The following is a 19,269-nucleotide window of genomic DNA, read 5'->3' as shown; positions in this document are numbered from 1 at the left end:
TGATGTGGGGAGAGTGAATGTGGATGTGTCTGGGAAAGCATTATTGGAGTTAGTGAATGATTTTGGGTTGTGTGATATGCAGCGGGTGTGTAACATGAATCCTTTGTTGAACACTTTCTTTTCTGAGAGTGGTAGGGTACAATCCAGATTGGATTATTGTTTTATTTCTAAAAATATGGTTTCTGTTAATTATAGGCAGGAAAACGTTCTTTTTTCAGATCATGTGTGTATGTTGTGTGAGTTGGATATAAAAGTTGATGGAGTGTTTGGGAGAGGATTGTGGAAGTTAAATGTTAAACTGTTAGAGAATGAAGATGTGAGAAAGGAGTATGAAAGGCGGTATGAAGAATGGTGTAAGCATAAAAATGAGTTTGGGAATGTTTGTGAGTGGTGGGACTGGGTGAAGAAACAAACAAAAATGTTCTTTAAAAATTTAGGATACAAGTATGCAGCAATTAAAAGAGAGAGTTTTGTTAAACTGAACGCGCGGTTGAGCGTTTTGTATAAGTTAAGGGAAGGAGGAGTTGAGGTGGAGGAGGATATTTTAGAGGTAAAAAAGGAGATTAGTGAGTTTTTGTTGGAGAGAGGGAGAAGCATAGTGTTTAGGGCAAAGATTGATAAGATGGAGCAGGATGAGAAATGTTCTCGGTTTTTCTTTAAAAAAGTTTTTGGAAAGAAACAGAGTATGAGCGTGGTGTATGGAGCAGATGGAAGTGAGGTGAGTGGAGAGGATATGTGTGAAGAGGTGGCTAAGTTTTATGAGGATCTGTATGCAGTGAAACAGAGGGATGAATGTTTGGAGAATGATGTTTTGAGTGTGTTAGAGAGTAAGTTGAGTGAAGCAGAAAGAGAGAGAGTGATGGGTGAGGTGACTGGTGATGAGGTATGGAAGGTTATGTGTAGTATGGCTTTGAATAAGACGCCGGGGGAGGATGGCCTCCCAGTAGAATTTTATCGTGTGATGTGGGGTGTGATTGGTAAGGACTTTGTGGATGTATGTAAGTATATGTGGGGAAACATGGAGGTGACTGAGAGTATGCGTGCAGGTATGGTTGTGTTAATTCCTAAGAAAGGGGATTTGAAAAGTCTTAGGAATTGGAGGCCAATAACTTTACTTAATTGTGATTATAAAATCTATGCAAAACTTATGGCTAATAGGATGCGTGATGTTATAGAGAGTGTGATTGGGGATGAGCAGTGTTGTGCGATACCTGGGAGGCGGATTCATGAGTGTGTGTGTATGTTAAGAGATTGTCTATGGGATTGCATGGGTCGTAAGAAGAGTGTATTTTTGTTAAGTTTGGATTTTGAAAAGGCTTATGATAGGTTGTCGCATGGTTTTTTGTTCAGAGTGTTGTTAAAAATGGGTTTTCCGGCTGATTTTGTTGGGCGAGTGAGAAGTTTGTATACGGGTGTTTATAGCTGTGTTTTAATGAATGGGTATGTGGGTAGGAAAGTGAATGTGTTTTCGGGTGTGCGACAGGGGTGTCCTTTGTCCCCTGTAGCATTTATTTGTGCAATTGAGCCATTGTTGTGTATGCTGAGGAAAGATAAGGTAATTCGTGGTGTGCAAGTGCCGGGAGGTGGAGGAAAAGAATGGAAGGTGAGTGGTTATATGGATGACGTGTGTGTATTATGTGATTCTGAATGTTCGGTGAGGCGGGTGAAGTTGTTAGTGTCTATTTTTTGTGGTGCTTCTGCGTTTAAAGTGAATTGGGAAAAGAGTGAGTGTAAGGGTTTTGGAGGCGGAAGTTTAAGTAGGGATGTAGGTGTGAATGTAGTGAATGGACCTATTAAAGTGTTGGGTGTGAAGTTTTCAGAGAGTTTGGATGGGAAAGAAAGTTGGGATGATGCGAAAGGAAAAGTTGAGCAGAAGTTGAATTTTTGGAAATTGAGGAGTTTATCCTTTTTTGGGAAGATTTTAATTGTTAAGAGTGTGGTGTTGCCAATATTTTTATATATTGCGGTAGTATTTCCACCAGGATATATGTGTATGAGAAGCTTGAATAGAATTTTATTTGTTTTTTTGTGGAACTCGAAAATGGAGAGAGCTAGGAGAGATATTTTGGTTAAAAGAGTGGAAAAAGGTGGTTTGGGTTTTCCGAATTTGGACGTGTTTTTTGGTGTGAATATCGTTGTGTTTGTTTTGAAAGTGATTAGGGCGGATGGAAAGTTTTCATGTATGAGTAGGTATTTATTTGGAGCGTATTTGTTTCGTTTAAAGTGGCGAGAAAGGAATTTGCGATGTCCGATTGCTTTTGAGGTGCCTGTATGGTATGTGTGGGTTTATAAGTTTTTGGTGAGGTATGAACTGTGTGATGCAGATGTGAGATTGCTGGAGAATAAGAAGGCTGTGTATAGGATGATTGAATGTAGAGAGGTAGAATGTGGAATAAATATGGTTAGGGGTGGTGATGTGCAGAAGGTTTGGAAGAAAGTGCGGATGAGTGGTATGACCAACAAACAGAGTGAGGTGGTGTGGCAGTCTTTACATGGAGTATTACCTGTGAGAGAGTTTCAGAGGAATAGAGGTTTGGTGAGGAGTGAAATGTGTCCAAGAAATGGCTGTGGTGGAAGGGAAAGTGTGTTGCATGTTTTTTGGAATTGCCAGTATGCTAGAGATGTGATTGGGAGAATGGGGCCTTTGTGTAAAGAATTGTGTGGTGTGAATTTGTTGTCTTTTGAGTTGTTTATGTTTGGTTTGGGAATATGTGATGGGACGAAGGAAAGAGTCTTGTGGTTGATGCTTGCATGTATAAAGGAAGTGTTATGGGATGTGAGGAATGTGTATGTGTTTAAAAGGAAGGAAATTGCTGTAAAGGATAGTGTGAAGGTGATTTTGGGGAAGATGTATGTGTGTTTCCTATGGGACAAAAAGAGGAGAGGGGAAGTGGATGCGGAGGGAATATGGAAAGTTAAAAAGTGGAGATATATTGTTAGTACCTCTTGATTTTTGTTATTGTTGTTTTTGAAATATGAAATAAATATTTCCGATGATGATGGGGACAGCAAATTGCGTATTGGATTTGACGCAGCTGCTTTGATGGAATTTTCCTTTGTCTGGTTTCCATAGACTGTGGAATTTCCTCGTCTGAGGAGAAAAAAAAAAAAAAAAAAATCTGTTCTTATCAGTTTAATATCTGATACGTCCCCTATCTGGGGACCATATATTAAATGGATTTTTAGAACAGGGAGATGGAAAAAGAGCTTGCTCTGTCCACTCCACGCATTGACCTGGTATTGCAGTATCTCCAGGACCGGTGCACCCCTTCTTTAATGCAGTTTCTAAAATCAGAAAGAATTGAATTCAATGCTTTTTGTTCATTTTGCTTGTTTGTCGGATTTTGGGATGGACTCTTTGGCTTTGCTTTTCTTCTCCTCATTGGATTTTTCATGTTAAAAGTTGCAGAAGCCAGATGACAAGCTCATTTTGGTTCAACTTCAGCAACTGTGCATTGCATTGCCATGTAATGTAATGTAATGCAATGCTATCTATCTAGCTCTCCCTCTATACTTCCTTTTGGATAAACAGACATATTAGGCAAGCATTTTGGAGCTTTCACCTAAATAACTACAGGTGGTGAGATAAGCCTCACAATATAATTGACCTTTCAGTATATTGTTGCACACACACCATCTATTTAGCAAATGCCCTTGTTATCAACAGCAGCCTTTTAAACTCACCTGAGCTAACAGGTATGTGAGCTGGTTACTCTGCTGCGCTTAAAATTTCTTTTTTGGTTTGCTACAATGCCTTTTCTGAAACGTTGTCTCCCTCTGCTGGAACACTGACTTCTTTCATTTAATGCCTGCAGACTATAAAAGAGAAACCAACCCAAAAAGTTTGGTTGATTAGTCTGTGGCATTCTTTTAAACTGTTGCTTATGGCGGTCTCTGTGAGCTTCTCAGTGACATTCAGCCATCCAGGTATCCCGCCTGCAGTAGACGGAATGTGGCAATGGAACGCTGGCTGCGCGTGTCATAATAGGCTCTGAGCCTTTATATACCTGCGCACAGCAGCAGCCACCTTCAGTCTGCTGCTGGACAGCCAGCAGCAGCAGCAGCAGGAGAGGTAATTAATCAGCAACCCTCCTGCTAAGGGTAGACAGCTGCTCGTTCCACCCCCCCCCGCCTTAATTGGTTCTCCTCCCTTCCAACGGTGTTGAGGCGGGTGGGAACAGCCGGGGGTTGAGGGTACTGTGCTAAAAGAGGTGGAGTTATGCAGATCTAAAACGCGTGGATTGCAGCAGCAGCAAGCCGAAAAGTGCAGGCATGTGAGGGATCTAGAGGTTGACAGCATGTCTTCTTAACGGGAGTCCAGGTGGCCATCTCCACAAATGGACTTTTCAGAATCCTTGGGTGGCACCGTAGTCGGAAACCAATTCTGGTTATCGCTTCTCGGCCTTTTGGCTAAGATCAAGTGTAGTATCTGTTCTTATCAGTTTAATATCTGATACGTCCCCTATCTGGGGACCATATATTAAATGGATTTTTAGAACAGGGAGATGGAAAAAGAGCTTGCTCTGTCCACTCCACGCATTGACCTGGTATTGCAGTATCTCCAGGACCGGTGCACCCCTTCTTTAATGCAGTTTCTAAAATCAGAAAGAATTGAATTCAATGCTTTTTGTTCATTTTGCTTGTTTGTCGGATTTTGGAATGGACTCTTTGGCTTTGCTTTTCTTCTCCTCATTGGATTTTTCATGTTAAAAGTTGCAGAAGCCAGATGACAAGCTCATTTTGGTTCAACTTCAGCAACTGTGCATTGCATTGCCATGTAATGTAATGTAATGCAATGCTATCTATCTAGCTCTCCCTCTATACTTCCTTTTGGATAAACAGACATATTAGGCAAGCATTTTGGAGCTTTCACCTAAATAACTACAGGTGGTGAGATAAGCCTCACAATATAATTGACCTTTCAGTATATTGTTGCACACACACCATCTATTTAGCAAATGCCCTTGTTATCAACAGCAGCCTTTTAAACTCACCTGAGCTAACAGGTATGTGAGCTGGTTACTCTGCTGCGCTTAAAATTTCTTTTTTGGTTTGCTACAATGCCTTTTCTGAAACGTTGTCTCCCTCTGCTGGAACACTGACTTCTTTCATTTAATGCCTGCAGACTATAAAAGAGAAACCAACCCAAAAAGTTTGGTTGATTAGTCTGTGGCATTCTTTTAAACTGTTGCTTATGGCGGTCTCTGTGAGCTTCTCAGTGACATTCAGCCATCCAGGTATCCCGCCTGCAGTAGACGGAATGTGGCAATGGAACGCTGGCTGCGTGTGTCATAATAGGCTCTGAGCCTTTATATACCTGCGCACAGCAGCAGCCACCTTCAGTCTGCTGCTGGACAGCCAGCAGCAGCAGCAGCAGGAGAGGTAATTAATCAGCAACCCTCCTGCTAAGGGTAGACAGCTGCTCGTTCCACCCCCCCCCCGCCTTAATTGGTTCTCCTCCCTTCCAACGGTGTTGAGGCGGGTGGGAACAGCCGGGGGTTGAGGGTACTGTGCTAAAAGAGGTGGAGTTATGCAGATCTAAAACGTGTGGATTGCAGCAGCAGCAAGCCGAAAAGTGCAGGCATGTGAGGGATCTAGAGGTTGACAGCATGTCTTCTTAACGGGAGTCCAGGTGGCCATCTCCACAAATGGACTTTTCAGAATCCTTGGGTGGCACCGTAGTCGGAAACCAATTCTGGTTATCGCTTCTCGGCCTTTTGGCTAAGATCAAGTGTAGTATCTGTTCTTATCAGTTTAATATCTGATACGTCCCCTATCTGGGGACCATATATTAAATGGATTTTTAGAACAGGGAGATGGAAAAAGAGCTTGCTCTGTCCACTCCACGCATTGACCTGGTATTGCAGTATCTCCAGGACCGGTGCACCCCTTCTTTAATGCAGTTTCTAAAATCAGAAAGAATTGAATTCAATGCTTTTTGTTCATTTTGCTTGTTTGTCGGATTTTGGGATGGACTCTTTGGCTTTGCTTTTCTTCTCCTCATTGGATTTTTCATGTTAAAAGTTGCAGAAGCCAGATGACAAGCTCATTTTGGTTCAACTTCAGCAACTGTGCATTGCATTGCCATGTAATGTAATGTAATGCAATGCTATCTATCTAGCTCTCCCTCTATACTTCCTTTTGGATAAACAGACATATTAGGCAAGCATTTTGGAGCTTTCACCTAAATAACTACAGGTGGTGAGATAAGCTGCACAATATAATTGACCTTTCAGTATATTGTTGCACACACACCATCTATTTAGCAAATGCCCTTGTTATCAACAGCAGCCTTTTAAACTCACCTGAGCTAACAGGTATGTGAGCTGGTTACTCTGCTGCGCTTAAAATTTCTTTTTTGGTTTGCTACAATGCCTTTTCTGAAACGTTGTCTCCCTCTGCTGGAACACTGACTTCTTTCATTTAATGCCTGCAGACTATAAAAGAGAAACCAACCCAAAAAGTTTGGTTGATTAGTCTGTGGCTTTCTTTTAAACTGTTGCTTATGGCGGTCTCTGTGAGCTTCTCAGTGACATTCAGCCATCCAGGTATCCCGCCTGCAGTAGACGGAATGTGGCAATGGAACGCTGGCTGCGCGTGTCATAATAGGCTCTGAGCCTTTATATACCTGCGCACAGCAGCAGCCACCTTCAGTCTGCTGCTGGACAGCCAGCAGCAGCAGCAGGAGAGGTAATTAATCAGCAACCCTCCTGCTAAGGGTAGACAGCTGCTCGTTCCACCCCCCCCCGCCTTAATTGGTTCTCCTCCCTTCCAACGGTGTTGAGGCGGGTGGGAACAGCCGGGGGTTGAGGGTACTGTGCTAAAAGAGGTGGAGTTATGCAGATCTAAAACGCGTGGATTGCAGCAGCAGCAAGCCGAAAAGTGCAGGCATGTGAGGGATCTAGAGGTTGACAGCATGTCTTCTTAACGGGAGTCCAGGTGGCCATCTCCACAAATGGACTTTTCAGAATCCTTGGGTGGCACCGTAGTCGGAAACCAATTCTGGTTATCGCTTCTCGGCCTTTTGGCTAAGATCAAGTGTAGTATCTGTTCTTATCAGTTTAATATCTGATACGTCCCCTATCTGGGGACCATATATTAAATGGATTTTTAGAACAGGGAGATGGAAAAAGAGCTTGCTCTGTCCACTCCACGCATTGACCTGGTATTGCAGTATCTCCAGGACCGGTGCACCCCTTCTTTAATGCAGTTTCTAAAATCAGAAAGAATTGAATTCAATGCTTTTTGTTCATTTTGCTTGTTTGTCGGATTTTGGGATGGACTCTTTGGCTTTGCTTTTCTTCTCCTCATTGGATTTTTCATGTTAAAAGTTGCAGAAGCCAGATGACAAGCTCATTTTGGTTCAACTTCAGCAACTGTGCATTGCATTGCCATGTAATGTAATGTAATGCAATGCTATCTATCTAGCTCTCCCTCTATACTTCCTTTTGGACAAACAGACATATTAGGCAAGCATTTTGGAGCTTTCACCTAAATAACTACAGGTGGTGAGATAAGCTGCACAATATAATTGACCTTTCAGTATATTGTTGCACACACACCATCTATTTAGCAAATGCCCTTGTTATCAACAGCAGCCTTTTAAACTCACCTGAGCTAACAGGTATGTGAGCTGGTTACTCTGCTGCGCTTAAAATTTCTTTTTTGGTTTGCTACAATGCCTTTTCTGAAACGTTGTCTCCCTCTGCTGGAACACTGACTTCTTTCATTTAATGCCTGCAGACTATAAAAGAGAAACCAACCCAAAAAGTTTGGTTGATTAGTCTGTGGCATTCTTTTAAACTGTTGCTTATGGCGGTCTCTGTGAGCTTCTCAGTGACATTCAGCCATCCAGGTATCCCGCCTGCAGTAGACGGAATGTGGCAATGGAACGCTGGCTGCGCGTGTCATAATAGGCTCTGAGCCTTTATATACCTGCGCACAGCAGCAGCCACCATCAGTCTGCTGCTGGACAGCCAGCAGCAGCAGCAGCAGGAGAGGTAATTAATCAGCAACCCTCCTGCTAAGGGTAGACAGCTGCTCGTTCCACCCCCCCCCCCCGCCTTAATTGGTTCTCCTCCCTTCCAACGGTGTTGAGGCGTGTGGGAACAGCCGGGGGTTGAGGGTACTGTGCTAAAAGAGGTGGAGTTATGCAGATCTAAAACGCGTGGATTGCAGCAGCAGCAAGCCGAAAAGTGCAGGCATGTGAGGGATCTAGAGGTTGACAGCATGTCTTCTTAACGGGAGTCCAGGTGGCCATCTCCACAAATGGACTTTTCAGAATCCTTGGGTGGCACCGTAGTCGGAAACCAATTCTGGTTATCGCTTCTCGGCCTTTTGGCTAAGATCAAGTGTAGTATCTGTTCTTATCAGTTTAATATCTGATACGTCCCCTATCTGGGGACCATATATTAAATGGATTTTTAGAACAGGGAGATGGAAAAAGAGCTTGCTCTGTCCACTCCACGCATTGACCTGGTATTGCAGTATCTCCAGGACCGGTGCACCCCTTCTTTAATGCAGTTTCTAAAATCAGAAAGAATTGAATTCAATGCTTTTTGTTCATTTTGCTTGTTTGTCGGATTTTGGGATGGACTCTTTGGCTTTGCTTTTCTTCTCCTCATTGGATTTTTCATGTTAAAAGTTGCAGAAGCCAGATGACAAGCTCATTTTGGTTCAACTTCAGCAACTGTGCATTGCATTGCCATGTAATGTAATGTAATGCAATGCTATCTATCTAGTTCTCCCTCTATACTTCCTTTTGGATAAACAGACATATTAGGCAAGCATTTTGGAGCTTTCACCTAAATAACTACAGGTGGTGAGATAAGCTGCACAATATAATTGACCTTTCAGTATATTGTTGCACACACACCATCTATTTAGCAAATGCCCTTGTTATCAACAGCAGCCTTTTAAACTCACCTGAGCTAACAGGTATGTGAGCTGGTTACTCTGCTGCGCTTAAAATTTCTTTTTTGGTTTGCTACAATGCCTTTTCTGAAACGTTGTCTCCCTCTGCTGGAACACTGACTTCTTTCATTTAATGCCTGCAGACTATAAAAGAGAAACCAACCCAAAAAGTTTGGTTGATTAGTCTGTGGCATTCTTTTAAACTGTTGCTTATGGCGGTCTCTGTGAGCTTCTCAGTGACATTCAGCCATCCAGGTATCCCGCCTGCAGTAGACGGAATGTGGCAATGGAATGCTGGCTGCGCGTGTCATAATAGGCTCTGAGCCTTTATATACCTGCGCACAGCAGCAGCCACCTTCAGTCTGCTGCTGGACAGCCAGCAGCAGCAGCAGCAGGAGAGGTAATTAATCAGCAACCCTCCTGCTAAGGGTAGACAGCTGCTCGTTCCACCCCCCCCCCCGCCTTAATTGGTTCTCCTCCCTTCCAACGGTGTTGAGGCGGGTGGGAACAGCCGGGGGTTGAGGGTACTGTGCTAAAAGAGGTGGAGTTATGCAGATCTAAAACGCGTGGATTGCAGCAGCAGCAAGCCGAAAAGTGCAGGCATGTGAGGGATCTAGAGGTTGACAGCATGTCTTCTTAACGGGAGTCCAGGTGGCCATCTCCACAAATGGACTTTTCAGAATCCTTGGGTGGCACCGTAGTCGGAAACCAATTCTGGTTATCGCTTCTCGGCCTTTTGGCTAAGATCAAGTGTAGTATCTGTTCTTATCAGTTTAATATCTGATACGTCCCCTATCTGGGGACCATATATTTAATGGATTTTTAGAACAGGGAGATGGAAAAAGAGCTTGCTCTGTCCACTCCACGCATTGACCTGGTATTGCAGTATCTCCAGGACCGGTGCACCCCTTCTTTAATGCAGTTTCTAAAATCAGAAAGAATTGAATTCAATGCTTTTTGTTCATTTTGCTTGTTTGTCGGATTTTGGGATGGACTCTTTGGCTTTGCTTTTCTTCTCCTCATTGGATTTTTCATGTTAAAAGTTGCAGAAGCCAGATGACAAGCTCATTTTGGTTCAACTTCAGCAACTGTGCATTGCATTGCCATGTAATGTAATGTAATGCAATGCTATCTATCTAGCTCTCCCTCTATACTTCCTTTTGGATAAACAGACATATTAGGCAAGCATTTTGGAGCTTTCACCTAAATAACTACAGGTGGTGAGATAAGCTGCACAATATAATTGACCTTTCAGTATATTGTTGCACACACACCATCTATTTAGCAAATGCCCTTGTTATCAACAGCAGCCTTTTAAACTCACCTGAGCTAACAGGTATGTGAGCTGGTTACTCTGCTGCGCTTAAAATTTCTTTTTTGGTTTGCTACAATGCCTTTTCTGAAACGTTGTCTCCCTCTGCTGGAACACTGACTTCTTTCATTTAATGCCTGCAGACTATAAAAGAGAAACCAACCCAAAAAGTTTGGTTGATTAGTCTGTGGCATTCTTTTAAACTGTTGCTTATGGCGGTCTCTGTGAGCTTCTCAGTGACATTCAGCCATCCAGGTATCCCGCCTGCAGTAGACGGAATGTGGCAATGGAACGCTGGCTGCGCGTGTCATAATAGGCTCTGAGCCTTTATATACCTGCGCACAGCAGCAGCCACCTTCAGTCTGCTGCTGGACAGCCAGCAGCAGCAGCAGCAGGAGAGGTAATTAATCAACAACCCTCCTGCTAAGGGTAGACAGCTGCTCGTTCCACCCCCCCCCGCCTTAATTGGTTCTCCTCCCTTCCAACGGTGTTGAGGCGGGTGGGAACAGCCGGGGGTTGAGGGTACTGTGCTAAAAGAGGTGGAGTTATGCAGATCTAAAACGCGTGGATTGCAGCAGCAGCAAGCCGAAAAGTGCAGGCATGTGAGGGATCTAGAGGTTGACAGCATGTCTTCTTAACGGGAGTCCAGGTGGCCATCTCCACAAATGGACTTTTCAGAATCCTTGGGTGGCACCGTAGTCGGAAACCAATTCTGGTTATCGCTTCTCGGCCTTTTGGCTAAGATCAAGTGTAGTATCTGTTCTTATCAGTTTAATATCTGATACGTCCCCTATCTGGGGACCATATATTAAATGGATTTTTAGAACAGGGAGATGGAAAAAGAGCTTGCTCTGTCCACTCCACGCATTGACCTGGTATTGCAGTATCTCCAGGACCGGTGCACCCCTTCTTTAATGCAGTTTCTAAAATCAGAAAGAATTGAATTCAATGCTTTTTGTTCATTTTGCTTGTTTGTCAGATTTTGGGATGGACTCTTTGGCTTTGCTTTTCTTCTCCTCATTGGATTTTTCATGTTAAAAGTTGCAGAAGCCAGATGACAAGCTCATTTTGGTTCAACTTCAGCAACTGTGCATTGCATTGCCATGTAATGTAATGTAATGCAATGCTATCTATCTAGCTCTCCCTCTATACTTCCTTTTGGATAAACAGACATATTAGGCAAGCATTTTGGAGCTTTCACCTAAATAACTACAGGTGGTGAGATAAGCTGCACAATATAATTGACCTTTCAGTATATTGTTGCACACACACCATCTATTTAGCAAATGCCCTTGTTATCAACAGCAGCCTTTTAAACTCACCTGAGCTAACAGGTATGTGAGCTGGTTACTCTGCTGCGCTTAAAATTTATTTTTTGGTTTGCTACAATGCCTTTTCTGAAACGTTGTCTCCCTCTGCTGGAACACTGACTTCTTTCATTTAATGCCTGAAGACTATAAAAGAGAAACCAACCCAAAAAGTTTGGTTGATTAGTCTGTGGCATTCTTTTAAACTGTTGCTTATGGCGGTCTCTGTGAGCTTCTCAGTGACATTCAGCCATCCAGGTATCCCGCCTGCAGTAGACGGAATGTGGCAATGGAACGCTGGCTGCGCGTGTCATAATAGGCTCTGAGCCTTTATATACCTGCGCACAGCAGCAGCCACCTTCAGTCTGCTGCTGGACAGCCAGCAGCAGCAGCAGCAGGAGAGGTAATTAATCAGCAACCCTCCTGCTAAGGGTAGACAGCTGCTCGTTCCACCCCCCCCCCCCGCCTTAATTGGTTCTCCTCCCTTCCAACGGTGTTGAGGCGGGTGGGAACAGCCGGGGGTTGAGGGTACTGTGCTAAAAGAGGTGGAGTTATGCAGATCTAAAACGCGTGGATTGCAGCAGCAGCAAGCCGAAAAGTGCAGGCATGTGAGGGATCTAGAGGTTGACAGCATGTCTTCTTAACGGGAGTCCAGGTGGCCATCTCCACAAATGGACTTTTCAGAATCCTTGGGTGGCACCGTAGTCGGAAACCAATTCTGGTTATCGCTTCTCGGCCTTTTGGCTAAGATCAAGTGTAGTATCGGGAAGGGCGTTCCAGATATCCCCACCCTCCTGCGATCCTTTTTTGTGTGTGATTGTGTCCGCCGGACTTTGCAAGTCAAGAATGGCTCCGCGGGCAGGTCCATGTCTCGCTTCTTCCTGCTTCCTTTTTGGAGGCGACTCGGCTGGGACAAGTGGGACAGCTCCTTCCCCTACAACTGGACGACGCCATGGTTCTACGGAGACGTCGTTCGATTTGTGGGGGAACATCAACTGGAGGGACTCAAGCCCGACTTGTGGAAGCCCAAAACTATCCACAAGCTCATCAGAGCCAAGGATGACGTGGAGAACATCACAGGACTTCACCAGGACACGCTGGAGACTGTGTGGACAAATGTGTCGTCTGACAGGCTGACCAACGGGCACAAGGACTTGTCGTGGATGGCGATTCAGGGCGGACTGCCCGTCCGGTCATTCATGCATGCCCGGAACCTGTGCAAGACCAGGTACTGCCCAAGGTGCCCCTTCGTGGAGGAAACATCTTTGCACACTTTTTGGGACTGCGGATTTGCACAGCGCCTGTTGACTGCCCTTGAGGACGACCTGAGGAACTCTGTCCCCAGGGCGAGCCTATCGCACCATTCTGTGCTTTACGGACTCTTCCCTGGGGTTCATACCGTCGGAGCCATCCAGGAGGCTTGGCGCCTTATGAACTGCTTCAAGGATGCCGTTTGGGTCGCCAGGAACCGGCTCATCTTGAGGAGGGAGAGGATGTCCATCCAGGACTGCCGCAGGCTGATCCACAGCCTGCTCAGAGACTATTCCATCGTGGACGGTCCGGAGGACGAGGATGAGGACTAAACCCCTCCTCCCCCTCTCCCCTTATGTGTCTTGTCTTTCTTCGGGCCTGTGATTTTCCCCTCCCCATCCCCTTTTTCCCAATCCCCATCCCTTATCACGGTTCGTCGTACTGTATTGATTGACATGCTTTTTCTTTCAGATTGAGTGTTTTGTGTAGCATAGGGGTGTGATGTGTCTAGTTAGTGCGTCGTATCCTCATGCTATGTAAATATGATGTAGAATTCTGTGTGTACTGGGCTGCGGCACTGTACACTGTCTGTTAACTTATTTTTTGTGCTAATAAAAGATATATTCAATCAAAAAATCTGTTCTTATCAGTTTAATATCTGATACCTCCCCTATCTGGGGACCATATATTAAATGGATTTTTAGAACAGGGAGATGGAAAAAGAGCTTGCTCTGTCCACTCCACGCATTGACCTGGTATTGCAGTATCTCCAGGACCGGTGCACCCCTTCTTTAATGCAGTTTCTAAAATCAGAAAGAATTGAATTCAATGCTTTTTGTTCATTTTGCTTGTTTGTCGGATTTTGGGATGGACTCTTTGGCTTTGCTTTTCTTCTCCTCATTGGATTTTTCATGTTAAAAGTTGCAGAAGCCAGATGACAAGCTCATTTTGGTTCAACTTCAGCAACTGTGCATTGCATTGCCATGTAATGTAATGTAATGCAATGCTATCTATCTAGCTCTCCCTCTATACTTCCTTTTGGATAAACAGACATATTAGGCAAGCATTTTGGAGCTTTCACCTAAATAACTACAGGTGGTGAGATAAGCTGCACAATATAATTGACCTTTCAGTATATTGTTGCACACACACCATCTATTTAGCAAATGCCCTTGTTATCAACAGCAGCCTTTTAAACTCACCTGAGCTAACAGGTATGTGAGCTGGTTACTCTGCTGCGCTTAAAATTTCTTTTTTGGTTTGCTACAATGCCTTTTCTGAAACGTTGTCTCCCTCTGCTGGAACACTGACTTCTTTCATTTAATGCCTGCAGACTATAAAAGAGAAACCAACCCAAAAAGTTTGGTTGATTAGTCTGTGGCATTCTTTTAAACTGTTGCTTATGGCGGTCTCTGTGAGCTTCTCAGTGACATTCAGCCATCCAGGTATCCCGCCTGCAGTAGACGGAATGTGGCAATGGAACGCTGGCTGCGCGTGTCATAATAGGCTCTGAGCCTTTATATACCTGCGCACAGCAGCAGCCACCTTCAGTCTGCTGCTGGACAGCCAGCAGCAGCAGCAGCAGGAGAGGTAATTAATCAGCAACCCTCCTGCTAAGGGTAGACAGCTGCTCGTTCCACCCCCCCCCCCCCCGCCTTAATTGGTTCTCCTCCCTTCCAACGGTGTTGAGGCGGGTGGGAACAGCCGGGGGTTGAGGGTACTGTGCTAAAAGAGGTGGAGTTATGCAGATCTAAAACGCGTGGATTGCAGCATCAGCAAGCCGAAAAGTGCAGGCATGTGAGGGATCTAGAGGTTGACAGCATGTCTTCTTAACGGGAGTCCAGGTGGCCATCTCCACAAATGGACTTTTCAGAATCCTTGGGTGGCACCGTAGTCGGAAACCAATTCTGGTTATCGCTTCTCGGCCTTTTGGCTAAGATCAAGTGTAGTATCTGTTCTTATCAGTTTAATATCTGATACGTCCCCTATCTGGGGACCATATATTAAATGGATTTTTAGAACAGGGAGATGGAAAAAGAGCTTGCTCTGTCCACTCCACGCATTGACCTGGTATTGCAGTATCTCCAGGACCGGTGCACCCCTTCTTTAATGCAGTTTCTAAAATCAGAAAGAATTGAATTCAATGCTTTTTGTTCATTTTGCTTGTTTGTCGGATTTTGGGATGGACTCTTTGGCTTTGCTTTTCTTCTCCTCATTGGATTTTTCATGTTAAAAGTTGCAGAAGCCAGATGACAAGCTCATTTTGGTTCAACTTCAGCAACTGTGCATTGCATTGCCATGTAATGTAATGTAATGCAATGCTATCTATCTAGCTCTCCCTCTATACTTCCTTTTGGATAAACAGACATATTAGGCAAGCATTTTGGAGCTTTCACCTAAATAACTACAGGTGGTGAGATAAGCTGCACAATATAATTGACCTTTCAGTATATTGTTGCACACACACCATCTATTTAGCAAATGCCCTTGTTATCAACAGCAGCCTTTTAAACTCACCTGAGCTAACAGGTATGTGAGCTGGTTACTCTGCTGCGCTTAAAATTTCTTTTTTGGTTTGCTACAATGCCTTTTCTGAAACGTTGTCTCCCTCTGCTGGAACACTGACTTCTTTCATTTAATGCCTGCAGACTATAAAAGAGAAACCAACCCAAAAAGTTTGGTTGATTAGTCTGTGGCATTCTTTTAAACTGTTGCTTATGGCGGTCTCTGTGAGCTTCTCAGTGACATTCAGCCATCCAGGTATCCCGCCTGCAGTAGACGGAATGTGGCAATGGAACGCTGGCTGCGCGTGTCATAATAGGCTCTGAGCCTTTATATACCTGCGCACAGCAGCAGCCACCTTCAGTCTGCTGCTGGACAGCCAGCAGCAGCAGCAGCAGGAGAGGTAATTAATCAGCAACCCTCCTGCTAAGGGTAGACAGCTGCTCGTTCCACCCCCCCCCCCCCCCCCGCCTTAATTGGTTCTCCTCCCTTCCAACGGTGTTGAGGCGGGTGGGAACAGCCGGGGGTTGAGGGTACTGTGCTAAAAGAGGTGGAGTTATGCAGATCTAAAACGCGTGGATTGCAGCAGCAGCAAGCCGAAAAGTGCAGGCATGTGAGGGATCTAGAGGTTGACAGCATGTCTTCTTAACGGGAGTCCAGGTGGCCATCTCCACAAATGGACTTTTCAGAATCCTTGGGTGGCACCGTAGTCGGAAACCAATTCTGGTTATCGCTTCTCGGCCTTTTGGCTAAGATCAAGTGTAGTATCTGTTCTTATCAGTTTAATATCTGATACGTCCCCTATCTGGGGACCATATATTAAATGGATTTTTAGAACAGGGAGATGGAAAAAGAGCTTGCTCTGTCCACTCCACGCATTGACCTGGTATTGCAGTATCTCCAGGACCGGTGCACCCCTTCTTTAATGCAGTTTCTAAAATCAGAAAGAATTGAATTCAATGCTTTTTGTTCATTTTGCTTGTTTGTCGGATTTTGGGATGGACTCTTTGGCTTTGCTTTTCTTCTCCTCATTGGATTTTTCATGTTAAAAGTTGCAGAAGCCAGATGACAAGCTCATTTTGGTTCAACTTCAGCAACTGTGCATTGCATTGCCATGTAATGTAATGTAATGCAATGCTATCTATCTAGCTCTCCCTCTATACTTCCTTTTGGATAAACAGACATATTAGGCAAGCATTTTGGAGCTTTCACCTAAATAACTACAGGTGGTGAGATAAGCTGCACAATATAATTGACCTTTCAGTATATTGTTGCACACACACCATCTATTTAGCAAATGCCCTTGTTATCAACAGCAGCCTTTTAAACTCACCTGAGCTAACAGGTATGTGAGCTGGTTACTCTGCTGCGCTTAAAATTTCTTTTTTGGTTTGCTGCAATGCCTTTTCTGAAACGTTGTCTCCCTCTGCTGGAACACTGACTTCTTTCATTTAATGCCTGCAGACTATAAAAGAGAAACCAACCCAAAAAGTTTGGTTGATTAGTCTGTGGCATTCTTTTAAACTGTTGCTTATGGCGGTCTCTGTGAGCTTCTCAGTGACATTCAGCCATCCAGGTATCCCGCCTGCAGTAGACGGAATGTGGCAATGGAACGCTGGCTGCGCGTGTCATAATAGGCTCTGAGCCTTTATATACCTGCGCACAGCAGCAGCCACCTTCAGTCTGCTGCTGGACAGCCAGCAGCAGCAGCAGCAGGAGAGGTAATTAATCAGCAACCCTCCTGCTAAGGGTAGACAGCTGCTCGTTCCACCCCCCCCCCGCCTTAATTGGTTCTCCTCCCTTCCAACGGTGTTGAGGCGGGTGGGAAAAGCCGGGGGTTGAGGGTACTGTGCTAAAAGAGGTGGAGTTATGCAGATCTAAAACGCGTGGATTGCAGCAGCAGCAAGCCGAAAAGTGCAGGCATGTGAGGGATCTAGAGGTTGACAGCATGTCTTCTTAACGGGAGTCCAGGTGGCCATCTCCACAAATGGACTTTTCAGAATCCTTGGGTGGCACCGTAGTCGGAAACCAATTCTGGTTATCGCTTCTCGGCCTTTTGGCTAAGATCAAGTGTAGTATCTGTTCTTATCAGTTTAATATCTGATACGTCCCCTATCTGGGGACCATATATTAAATGGATTTTTAGAACAGGGAGATGGAAAAAGAGCTTGCTCTGTCCACTCCACGCATTGACCTGGTATTGCAGTATCTCCAGGACCGGTGCACCCCTTCTTTAATGCAGTTTCTAAAATCAGAAAGAATTGAATTCAATGCTTTTTGTTCATTTTGCTTGTTTGTCGGATTTTGGGATGGACTCTTTGGCTTTGCTTTTCTTCTCCTCATTGGATTTTTCATGTTAAAAGTTGCAGAAGCCAGATGACAAGCTCATTTTGGTTCAACTTCAGCAACTGTGCATTGCATTGCCATGTAATGTAATGTAATGCAATGCTATCTATCTAGCTCTCCCTCTATACTTCCTTTTGGATAAACAGACATATTAGGCAAGCGTTTTGGAGCTTTCACCTAAATAACTACAGGTGGTGAGATAAGCTGCACAATATAATTGACCTTTCAGTATATTGTTGCACACACACCATCTATTTAGCAAATGCCCTTGTTATCAACAGCAGCCTTTTAAACTCACCTGAGCTAACAGGTATGTGAGCTGGTTACTCTGCTGCGCTTAAAATTTCTTTTTTGGTTTGCTACAATGCCTTTTCTGAAACGTTGTCTCCCTCTGCTGGAACACTGACTTCTTTCATTTAATGCCTGCAGACTATAAAAGAGAAACCAACCCAAAAAGTTTGGTTGATTAGTCTGTGGCATTCTTTTAAACTGTTGCTTATGGCGGTCTCTGTGAGCTTCTCAGTGACATTCAGCCATCCAGGTATCCCGCCTGCAGTAGACGGAATGTGGCAATAGAACGCTGGCTGCGCGTGTCATAATAGGCTCTGAGCCTTTATATACCTGCGCACAGCAGCAGCCACCTTCAGTCTGCTGCTGGACAGCCAGCAGCAGCAGCAGGAGAGGTAATTAATCAGCAACCCTCCTGCTAAGGGTAGACAGCTGCTCGTTCCACCCCACCCCCGCCTTAATTGGTTCTCCTCCCTTCCAACGGTGTTGAGGCGGGTGGGAACAGCCGGGGGTTGAGGGTACTGTGCTAAAAGAGGTGGAGTTATGCAGATCTAAAACGCGTGGATTGCAGCAGCAGCAAGCCGAAAAGTGCAGGCATGTGAGGGATCTAGAGGTTGACAGCATGTCTTCTTAACGGGAGTCCAGGTGGCCATCTCCACAAATGGACTTTTCAGAATCCTTGGGTGGCACCGTAGTTGGAAACCAATTCTGGTTATCGCTTCTCGGCCTTTTGGCTAAGATCAAGTGTAGTATCTGTTCTTATCAGTTTAATATCTGATACGTCCCCTATCTGGGGACCATATATTAAATGGATTTTTAGAACAGGGAGATGGAAAAAGAGCTTGCTCTGTCCACTCCACGCATTGACCTGGTATTGCAGTATCTCCAGGACCGGTGCACCCCTTCTTTAATGCAGTTTCTAAAATCAGAAAGAATTGAATTCAATGCTTTTTGTTCATTTTGCTTGTTTGTCGGATTTTGGGATGGACTCTATGGCTTTGCTTTTCTTCTCCTCATTGGATTTTTCATGTTAAAAGTTGCAGAAGCCAGATGACAAGCTCATTTTGGTTCAACTTCAGCAACTGTGCATTGCATTGCCATGTAATGTAATGTAATGCAATGCTATCTATCTAGCTCTCCCTCTATACTTCCTTTTGGATAAACAGACATATTAGGCAAGCATTTGGAGCTTTCACCTAAATAACTACAGGTGGTGAGATAAGCTGCACAATATAATTGACCTTTCAGTATATTGTTGCACACACACCATCTATTTAGCAAATGCCCTTGTTATCAACAGCAGCCTTTTAAACTCACCTGAGCTAACAGGTATGTGAGCTGGTTACTCTG

The 19,269-nt window shown here is 44.5% G+C and overlaps 12 non-coding genes and 1 pseudogene across 12 annotated transcripts; all 13 read left to right on the top strand.

Annotated features, from left to right (window-relative positions):
• The first annotated feature begins 3,081 nt into the window (after nucleotides 1-3,081).
• On the top strand, nucleotides 3,082-3,271 carry LOC141185910 (U2 spliceosomal RNA). The gene has a single exon (XR_012260500.1). It is a non-coding gene; the product is annotated as a U2 spliceosomal RNA (small nuclear RNA).
• Nucleotides 3,272-4,390: 1,119 nt separating this feature from the next.
• On the top strand, nucleotides 4,391-4,581 carry LOC141187100 (U2 spliceosomal RNA). Its single transcript, XR_012261317.1, has one exon. It is a non-coding gene; the product is annotated as a U2 spliceosomal RNA (small nuclear RNA).
• Nucleotides 4,582-5,701: 1,120 nt separating this feature from the next.
• On the top strand, nucleotides 5,702-5,892 carry LOC141187099 (U2 spliceosomal RNA). Its single transcript, XR_012261316.1, has one exon. It is a non-coding gene; the product is annotated as a U2 spliceosomal RNA (small nuclear RNA).
• Nucleotides 5,893-7,008: 1,116 nt separating this feature from the next.
• Nucleotides 7,009-7,199, top strand: LOC141187097 (U2 spliceosomal RNA). The gene has a single exon (XR_012261315.1). It is a non-coding gene; the product is annotated as a U2 spliceosomal RNA (small nuclear RNA).
• Nucleotides 7,200-8,321: 1,122 nt separating this feature from the next.
• LOC141187096 (U2 spliceosomal RNA) lies at nucleotides 8,322-8,512 on the top strand. Its single transcript, XR_012261314.1, has one exon. It is a non-coding gene; the product is annotated as a U2 spliceosomal RNA (small nuclear RNA).
• A 1,121-nt stretch (nucleotides 8,513-9,633) lies between these two features.
• LOC141184608 (U2 spliceosomal RNA) lies at nucleotides 9,634-9,824 on the top strand. The gene has a single exon (XR_012259347.1). It is a non-coding gene; the product is annotated as a U2 spliceosomal RNA (small nuclear RNA).
• Nucleotides 9,825-10,943: 1,119 nt separating this feature from the next.
• Nucleotides 10,944-11,134, top strand: LOC141187095 (U2 spliceosomal RNA). Its single transcript, XR_012261313.1, has one exon. It is a non-coding gene; the product is annotated as a U2 spliceosomal RNA (small nuclear RNA).
• A 1,122-nt stretch (nucleotides 11,135-12,256) lies between these two features.
• Nucleotides 12,257-12,327, top strand: LOC141186312 (U2 spliceosomal RNA; annotated as a pseudogene).
• Nucleotides 12,328-13,379: 1,052 nt separating this feature from the next.
• Nucleotides 13,380-13,572, top strand: LOC141185770 (U2 spliceosomal RNA). The gene has a single exon (XR_012260388.1). It is a non-coding gene; the product is annotated as a U2 spliceosomal RNA (small nuclear RNA).
• A 1,124-nt stretch (nucleotides 13,573-14,696) lies between these two features.
• On the top strand, nucleotides 14,697-14,887 carry LOC141187094 (U2 spliceosomal RNA). Its single transcript, XR_012261312.1, has one exon. It is a non-coding gene; the product is annotated as a U2 spliceosomal RNA (small nuclear RNA).
• A 1,127-nt stretch (nucleotides 14,888-16,014) lies between these two features.
• LOC141187092 (U2 spliceosomal RNA) lies at nucleotides 16,015-16,205 on the top strand. Its single transcript, XR_012261310.1, has one exon. It is a non-coding gene; the product is annotated as a U2 spliceosomal RNA (small nuclear RNA).
• A 1,120-nt stretch (nucleotides 16,206-17,325) lies between these two features.
• LOC141187091 (U2 spliceosomal RNA) lies at nucleotides 17,326-17,516 on the top strand. The gene has a single exon (XR_012261309.1). It is a non-coding gene; the product is annotated as a U2 spliceosomal RNA (small nuclear RNA).
• Nucleotides 17,517-18,633: 1,117 nt separating this feature from the next.
• LOC141187090 (U2 spliceosomal RNA) lies at nucleotides 18,634-18,824 on the top strand. The gene has a single exon (XR_012261308.1). It is a non-coding gene; the product is annotated as a U2 spliceosomal RNA (small nuclear RNA).
• Nucleotides 18,825-19,269: the final 445 nt, after the last annotated feature.

This window comes from Phyllobates terribilis, unplaced genomic scaffold (assembly GCF_046119375.1).
Source record: "Phyllobates terribilis strain yellow unplaced genomic scaffold, ASM4611937v1 Scaffold_40__1_contigs__length_11209783, whole genome shotgun sequence".
In the NCBI taxonomy this organism is placed as follows: domain Eukaryota; kingdom Metazoa; phylum Chordata; class Amphibia; order Anura; family Dendrobatidae; genus Phyllobates; species Phyllobates terribilis.
The sequence above is the reverse complement of the archived record's forward strand: the minus strand, read 5'-3'. Positions and strand labels throughout refer to the sequence as shown.